Raw genomic sequence first — 8,883 nt, forward strand, 5'->3', positions numbered from 1 at the left:
AGAGAACAAACCTACTGATGCAGAAATCCAGGCTGTGCTACATGTTAGAGCGGGAGTCAGTGGGGAGCAGGAGCGCGGGAGGACAGGGAGGGCTTCTCAAAGGAGATGAATTTTAGCTAAAGCTTGAAGGATGAAAAGAATGGCCATATAAAGATTTGGGGGGGGGGCGCCTGGGTGGCTCAGTTGGTTGGGCGACTGCCTTCGGCTCAGGTCATGATCCTGGAGTCCCTGGATCGAGTCCCACATCGGGCTCCCTGCTCAGCGGGGAGTCTGCTTCTTCCTCTGACTCTCCCCCCTCTCATGTGCACTCTCTCTCATTCTCTCTGTCTCAAATAAATAAATAAAATCTTAAAAAAAAAAAAAAAAAGATTTGGGGGGTGAGCGTTCAGGCAAAGGCCCTGGGGTGGGTCTGGGTGGAGCAGTGAGGGCGAGGAGGGCAATGGGAGATGAAGCTGGAGCCCAGAGCCTCGTGGGCTGTGGGGAGGGACAAGGAGGGGATCAGCACATCAGCATATGTTTTTGGAAGATCCCGCTAGCAGCTGCATGGAGGGGGATCGAGGGGGGCGGAGAGAGGCGGGCAGCCCTCTGGGAGGGGGTGAGGTGGCTCAGTCCTGGTAGGGAGGTAGCCAGAAGTGCCTGACTCAAGTGCAGGGGGGAAGCACCGACGGTCCTCCCTCGGATCGGGAGTGTGGGCGCACAGAGAGACCGAATCGAGACCGATCCCCAGACTTCTAGTTTGGGTGGATGGAGTTGCCATTTACTGAGATGGGGAAGCCTGGGTAGGAGCCCGCTGAGGGGAAAAAGTCAAGAGTTCAGTTTTGGCCAAATTATGTTGGAGAAGCCCTTTAGGTATCCATGGAGATTTTGAAAAATCAGTAATGCTTCAGCCGACACTTATTGAACACACTGCATCAGGCACTAACTGCCTTATTCGTGTTAACTCATTTAATCCCTTCACCAACCCCTTGGAAAAGGTGCTTTGTTTATGCCCGTTTCTCTGACAAGGAAACTGAGGCTTGGGGTAGGACGTTATGTATAGGATGAGAAGAAAGCAGGCAGCATCCCAAGGAGCCCTCGTGTCTAAAAGCCTGCAAGAGGCCTCCGAAGGGGCTCTGGGCTTCCCAGAAGGGGCTTCTCCTGGGTCAGACGTTGCCCAGAGGCCACATGAGTGAAGACAGGAACACAGGGGGACTGAGCCACAGAGCAACTGTAGCTGCCCCCAGGCCTGCAGGGGCAGGGGAGTCAGGAGTCCAGAGGGAAAGGGAGGAAGGGTGGAGAGCAAGTGGGCCTCACACTTTCCAGGGGCTCAACCTGGCAGGGGTGAGACAGAGCAGCTGACAGGACTGAGGACCCCCGGACACTGCCCTGCCCACCTGGGGTCAGGGACTCCAGCAATTTGCCAGAGGGATGGACACTTCTGAATAATAATTTCCCTTTTGATATCATCCAGCTGCTGTGCCTCTAAGCCCTTTGTCAGCCTAGAGAGCCCTCCCCTGCCTGCCCTGCAGCAATTCTCCAGGGGCCTGAGGACAGGGCTCGGGGTCAGGGGAGGGAAGGATGACTCACTCCCACCTCTCTCAGCTCAGGCCATTCCCACACCAACTGGGATTTACTTGGTCAGAGCTGAGAGGGTGGTAGGCGCCCCTGTGCTCTCAGAGGACTATGGGCCTAGGAGCCAAGGAGCGCCAGGCCTTGAATGCCAGGGTAAAGCGTCTCCTGGCTGCTGGACCAGGCACCCTCCAAGCTCAACAAAAATCATCGACACTTTCCCCACCTGAGCAGTCCAGAGTGGGGAGACCACGGCCATCCGCTGAGTCGGCTGTCTTCCATGAGTGTATTCTAGGGAGGCTTAGGCCCCGAGTGGGGAAGGGGCTTGCCCAAGTTCTCATTCCATCCCCTCCTTTCATCAATGCCACCTGATGCTAATCCTCTGTCACTTCCCCCGGAAGCTTTCCTGAACTCTCCTACCAACTGAGTCAGGGCCTTCCTCTGCATTCCCAAAACCCCTCAGGAATGGTATCAGCAGGCTTGCCACAGTCTATTGTAATCATCTGTGTGTCCACCTGGCCCCACAAATTTTAGGCAGGGAGCCACGGCTAATCCACTTTGGTGTCCCCGGTGCCCAGGTCAGGGTCTGGAGAGAGCTGGGCCTTGGGTGTGTTTGTTGAACCATCCACCACTGAACTAAACCAGTTGGTGCCTTGTGGGGGGCCACAGGCCTTGATCCTTCTCTGGCTTAGGAGGCAGGTGCCATATTTCAGGTTCAGCACTTCCACCAAGTGGCCATGGAGTTGCGGAGGGCCCCTGGGTGATAGAAAACTAAAAGGGGTATCAGCTTTCTGCCCTCATTTTCCAGAGGAGGAAGCTGAACCTCAAAGCAATGAAGTCCATGGGCCCACCAGCAGTGGGGGTGAATCATATACTCAGACGGCCGGGGCGCTGCTCTGCCACTCCCCTTCCGTAAACGTGAAAGCCCAGGGTTCCTCTACTCCAAAAGCTCAGCTTCCTTCAGTCCTGTGAGCTCACAGGCCTCAGGCCCTGCAGTGAGGGGAGGAGAGATCATTCAAGAGGCTGTTTATCATCTTTTTGTACCCCCCCCCCCCCGAGCTCTTGGAGCAAAACATTCCCAAGAAACAGGGTGATTCATTCACAGCACCATTTGCCAGTTCCAGAGAAACGGCAGACCATAAATACATTCTGCAACTTTTGAAGAGGAGACAAAGAAATCTCCAGACGAAGTTTCTTTTTAGTGGACACAGGCTGGGGGAACATATATATTTTACATATTTATGTATTATAAACATTTATATATTTCTATTATATGTTTTTCCTCTCAGAGAACCAAGTTCTGGGGAAAAGAAGCTGTCATGGTTTAAGCCAAATTGCCCCAAAATACAAGGTAGTGCCTTCTAAAAACACCAAAGACTGCATTGCTTTTATTTTTTTTTTTAAAGATTTTATTTATTTATTTGAGAGACAGAGAGAATGAGAGAGAAAGCACATGAGATGGGGGGAGGGTCAGAGGGAGAAGCAGACTCCCTGCTCAGCAGGGAGCCCGATGCGGGACTCGATCCAGGGACTCCAGGATCATGACCCGAGCCGGAGGCAGTCGCTTAACCAACTGAGCCACCCAGGCACCCGACTGCATTGCTTTTAGAACAACTTGATGGGGGACGCCTGGGTGGCTCAGTGGCTTAAGTGTGTGCCTTCACTTCAGGTCATGATCCCAGAGTCCTGGGATCAAGCCCCACATTGGGCTCCTTGCTCAGTGGGGAGCCTGCCTCTCCCTCTGCCTGACCCTCCCCCTGCTTGTGCTCTCTCTCTCTCTCTCTCACAAATAAATAAATCTTTTTTTATGTGAGGTTTTTTTTTATTATGTTATGTTAATCACCATACATCACATCATTAGTTTTTCATGTAGTGTTCCATGATTCATTGTTTGTGCATAACACCCAGTGCTCCATGCAGAACGTGCCCTCTTTAATACCCATCACCAGGCTAACCCATTCCCCCACCCCCCTCCCCTCTAGAACCCTCAGTTTGTTTTTCAGAGTCCATCATCTCTCATGGTTCGTCTCCCCCTCCGATTTCCCCCCTTCATTCTTCCCCTCCTGCTATCTTCGTCTTTTTTTTTTTCCTTAACATATATTGCATTATTTGTTTCAGAGGTGCAGGTCTGTGATTCAACAGTCTTGCACAATTCACAGCACTCACCATAGCACATACCCTCCCCAATGTCTATCACCCAGCCACCCCATCCCTCCCACCCCCCCACCACTCCAGCAACCCTCAGTTTGTTTCCTGAGATTAAGAATTCCTCGTATCAGTGAGGTCATATGATACATGTCTTTCTCTGATTGACCAAATAAATAAAATCTTTAAAAAAAAAAAAAAACTTGATGGGCTCAACCCGACAACAACCACTCCTAATGTTGACTCATTGGATGTGAGTTAAAACCAAATTAGATGGGCTGTTTTTGTTGTTCTTGATGTTAATCCCTCTAGAACTCTGTCAACGAGCGGGTGAGGAACCCATGCATGTTCCTCTTAAGTAGAGGGAAGCTTGCTGAATGTGCTGGAGGCTTTGGACATCTTGAGAAAGACATGGAGGGAAGTAACAGGTGAGTCTGGTGTGTGGGGGGGAGGGACAGCGCTTGGGGGGTAACATGGCTTAATTTCGGGGAGAGTGAATGGTGAACCTCCACAACTCACAGAAAACCTTTGGAACTACTCTAGCAGTACAAAGACAGATGGAAAATTCAGTCTCTCATTTTGAAGTCTCAGTATCTATGCTCTAGGTTTGGGTCTCTTATAATATGAATGTTATACTCAACTCTTTAAAAATTGTACTTCTAGCTCCCAACCCTGAGCTGGGCAGAAGTAGGAGTGAGCTTGACTTCTTTGCCCAAGTGAAGACGTGTGATACAGAAGGAAAGCTCCAGAGATCTGGGTTCTAGTTCAATACTGACTTCAAAGAGCAGAGGTGGCATTGAGCATATCTCTGGTGCTATTTGAGACACAATTTCCCCATCTGTAAAATCTTAGAAAAGAAAATGGGTTAGGGAGAAGAGAGAACCTTTGAGGCATGGGCTTTGGAGTCCTACTGCCTGAGTTCTAATCTAATTTTTCTAGCTGTGTGTCCCGAGGTAAGTTGCTTAACCTTTCTGAGCTTGTTTTTTTTATTTGTAAAGCACAGACAATATCTACCTCATGGGATTTGCTGACAAGTTAAACGACATAATGTTTACAAAGCACATAGCTTAGTGCCTGGCCCACAGGAAGATTTTGTTTTGTTTTGTTTTGTTTAAAGATTTTATTTATTTATTTGACAGAGAGAGAGAGACAGCAAGAGAGGGAACACAAGCAGGGGGAGTGGGAGAGACAGAAGCAGGCTTCCTGTGGAGCAGGGAGCCCGATGTGGGACTCGATCCCAGGACCCTGGGGTCACGACCGGAGCCGAAGGCAGATGCCTAACAACTGAGCCACCCAGGTGCCCTAGGAAGATGTTTTATTAAGGTGTAATTGATACATAATGAAATGCTCTGATCTTAAGCATTCAATTTTGGCAACTGTGTATCAAGATCCAGAACATTTCCATCAACCCAGAAAATTTTTGTCGTGCCCCTTCCTAGTCAATCCTTCTGGGAACGACCAATGATCTGATTTCTATCACCACAGTTTAGTCTACTTTAGAATTCCATATGAATACAGCCAGTGTTTATTGTATTTGTGTGTTTGTGGGTATATTTGGCTTCTTTCATTCTACATAATAGTTTTGAGAGTCATTCATATTATTGCATGTATAGTAGATCATTTATTTATGGTGTGTAGTATTTTGCTATATAATATGCTACGGTTTATCCAGTCTACAGAAGATGAGCATCTGGGTTATTTCCAGTCTTTGCCTTTTAGGAATAACGCAGCTATGAATATTCTAGCTAGGATTTAGTGCAAGACTTTCATGGACAAATATTTTCTTTTCTCTTGGGTAAACACCTAGGAGTGGAGTGCTGGGTCACAGAGTAGACGTATGTTGAACTTTTTAAGACACTCTCCGATGGTCTTCTAAAGTGGTTGTACTATAGGGCGCCTGGGTGGCTCAGCTGGTTAAGCGACTGTCTTCGGCTCAGGTCATGATGCTGGAGTCCCCGGATCGAGTCCCACATCGGGCTCCCTGCTCAGCAGGGAGTCTGCTTCTCCCTCTGACCCTCTTCCCTCTCGTGCTCTCTGTCTCTCACTCTCTCTCTCTCAAATAAATAAATAAAATCTTTAAAAAAATAAATAAATAAAAAATAAAAAAAAAGTGGTTGTACTATTTGACATGTCCATCCATGAGGTATGAGAGTTCCAGTCCCTCCGTGTCCCCCCCCCCAACATTCGGTGTGGTCAGTCTTTTCCGTTTTAGTCATTCTGGCATCACACTGTGGTCTTAATTTGCATTCCCCTGATGACTAATGAACTCCTTCTGTGTGCTTATTTAGAATTTCCTTAAACGTAGCTCCTCCCCCCCTTCACTGCCTGGTGGCTTTCAACTTCCATTATTTGAAAAACTGTTGAATAAATGTGCAAGGGAAATACTGATAACAAAATCTACTAGAAATATAAAGAGCTCTGCCAGTACAAAAGCAAGCATGAACTCAACCTCAGAACCCCTCCCTTAACTTTCATTTCCCAGGACTGAGCAGCTAAGGACATCCTTGTCTTCCGAAGAAGCTAAGATCACAGCTGACCTGACATCAGAACGTTTGCCAGGGAAGGGGGAAAATATTTATCTATTTATTTAAAGTAGGCTCCATGCACGATGTGGGACTCAAACTCACAACCCTGAGATCAAGAGTCTGAGTCAGCCAGGCACTCCAAGGTCAGAATGTTTTAATGATAAATTTATCTGGTTGAATAATCGTTTTCACTGCTACCATTTATAAACTAACCCACTATGCTTCCAGCACCTCATATACACAGAGCATGTCTAATTATTTTTTTAAGATTTTTACTTTTAGGGGCGCCTGGGTGGCTCAGTCATTAAGCGTCTGCCTTAGGCTCAGGTCATGGTCCCAGGGTCCTGGGATCGAGCCCCACATCGGGCTCCCTGCTCCGCGGGAAGCCTGCTTCTCCCTCTCCCACTGCCCCTGCTTGTGTTCCCTCTCTTGCTGTGTCTCTCTCTGTCAAATAAATAAATAAAATCTTTAAAAAAGATTTTTATTTTTAAGTAATCTCTACGTCCAATGTGGAGCTCGAACTCACAACCCCGAGATCAAGAGTTGTATGCTCCACTGAGCCAGCCAGATGCCCCCAGTATGTCTAATTTTTTTTTTGAGAGAGAGAGCGTGTGCGCACGTACAAATTGGGGGGAGGGGCAGAGGGAGATGCAGACTCCCCACTGAGCAGGCAGCCCGATGTGGGGCTTGATGTCAGGACCCTGAGATCATGACCTGAGCCGAAGACAGATGTTTAACCGACTGAGCCACCCAGGCGCCCAGCATGTCTAATTTTTACAATTGCCCTGCAAGGTTATTGTATGATCTCCATTTGGTGGACTCTGAAAATCAGAGATGTAAATTCCTTTGATAACACCACACAGCTACATCTCCACACGCATGCACACAATGGGATAGCATTTAGCCCTAAAGAGGATGAATGCTACACTTTGCTACAACAGGGAAGAACCTCAGAAACTCATACTAAGAGAAAGAAGCCAGACATAAAAGGTCACATACTGCGTGGTTCCATTTGTACGAAATATCCAGAATGGGTACATCTACACCTACAGACAGATAGCAGACTGGTGGTTGCCAGGGGCTGGTGGAAACGTGAATGGGGAGAAAGTGTTAAACGGGTATGAGGTTTTCTTTTGGGGTGACAAAAATGATTTGGAACTAGATGGAGGTGAGCGTTGCACATCATAAATTTATTCTTTTTCATTAAATTTCTTTTTAAGATTTTATTTATTCATTTGAGAGAGAGCATGCGCGCACAAGCTCGAGCCAGGGAGGGGCAGAGAGAGAAGGACTAGAGCCTGACACTGGGCTCAATCTCAGGACCCAGAGATCATGACCTGAGCCGAAATCAAGAGTCGGATGCTTAACCGACTGAGCCATCCAGGTGCCATAGTAAATTTAATCAATGCCACTGAGTTGTACATTTTAAAATGGCTAACTTTATGTTGTGTGAATTTTACCTCAGTAAGATTAAAACAGCAACAACTCCACCCTAGAGTCTCTTTCTCATTGATGAGCATAATTTTGCCATTAGTGATTTAGTCCTTTGGATAGTGAAGCCTCCAGCACCTGGGCTCAATCTTTTCTCCCCCAGAGAAACCCCCATGAGAATTCCAGGGCAGAAAGGGAGGAAACAGCAACATGGCTCAGAGGGCAGGCACTGGAGTCAGGCTGCCTGAGTTCAATTCCAGGCACCTTCATACCCTCATCTGTAAAATGGGGATGATAATGTTACCAACCTCATGGGGTTGCTCTGAGGATAGGACAAAATCATTCATGTAAACCATCTGGGCAGGTGTCATGTTTATTCACTAAGCTGTATTGTTAGGGCAGGCCACCTTCCCCTACTATACTACACAGCCAATAAAGAAATATTTATTGAGCACCTACTATGCACCCAGCACTCTTCTAGGCCCTGGGGATTCAACTAGGAGCACGAAAAACAATAAAGTTCCTTTCTTCTTGGTGCTCCCATTCCAACTGGGGTATAAGACCATAGACGAAGTATAATACCTAGTATGTTAGCTGGTAATATATAAGCTAAGGAAAGAAAAATAAGTGATGAGGGACAGCAAGTTTGGGGGAGAATTTGAAACTGGCTGGCTGGAGAAGGCTTCTCTCTGTGATGACCCAAGGGAAGTGAGGTGTATCCATTTCCTACTGCCGTTCTAACAAACCTCGTGGCTTACACAACCCAAATGTCATTCTTTACAGTTCTTGAGGTCAGGAGTCCAAAATGGGGCTCACCAGGCTGAAATCAAGGGGTTAGCAGAGCTGGGTTCCTTCTGGAGGCTCCAGGGGAGAATCCATCCCCTTGCCTTTTCTGGCTTCTAGAGGCCCCACCTTCCTTGGTTTGTGATCCCACATTATTCTACCTTCTTCTGTCATCACATAGCCTTCTCTTTGACTTTCCTCCCTCCCTCTTCTCCTTATAAGGATGTTTGTGATGACAAAGGGCCCACCTCAACCATCCAGAATAATCTTCCCATCTCAAGATCCTTAATCACATCTACAAAGTCACTTTGCCATAAAAGGTAACATGGTCACAGGTTCTGGGTATTAGGATATGGACATCTTTGGGCAGCCCATTATTTTGTCTACCATATGAGACATGGTACCTAGAAGAAGTGGGAATAGCAAGTTCAAAGGCCCTGAGGCAGAGCTC

Source organism: Callorhinus ursinus, unplaced genomic scaffold (assembly GCF_003265705.2).
Source record: "Callorhinus ursinus isolate GAN/ISIS: 27379988/994484 unplaced genomic scaffold, GSC_fseal_2.0 scaffold38, whole genome shotgun sequence".
Classification (NCBI taxonomy): Eukaryota; Metazoa; Chordata; class Mammalia; order Carnivora; family Otariidae; genus Callorhinus; species Callorhinus ursinus.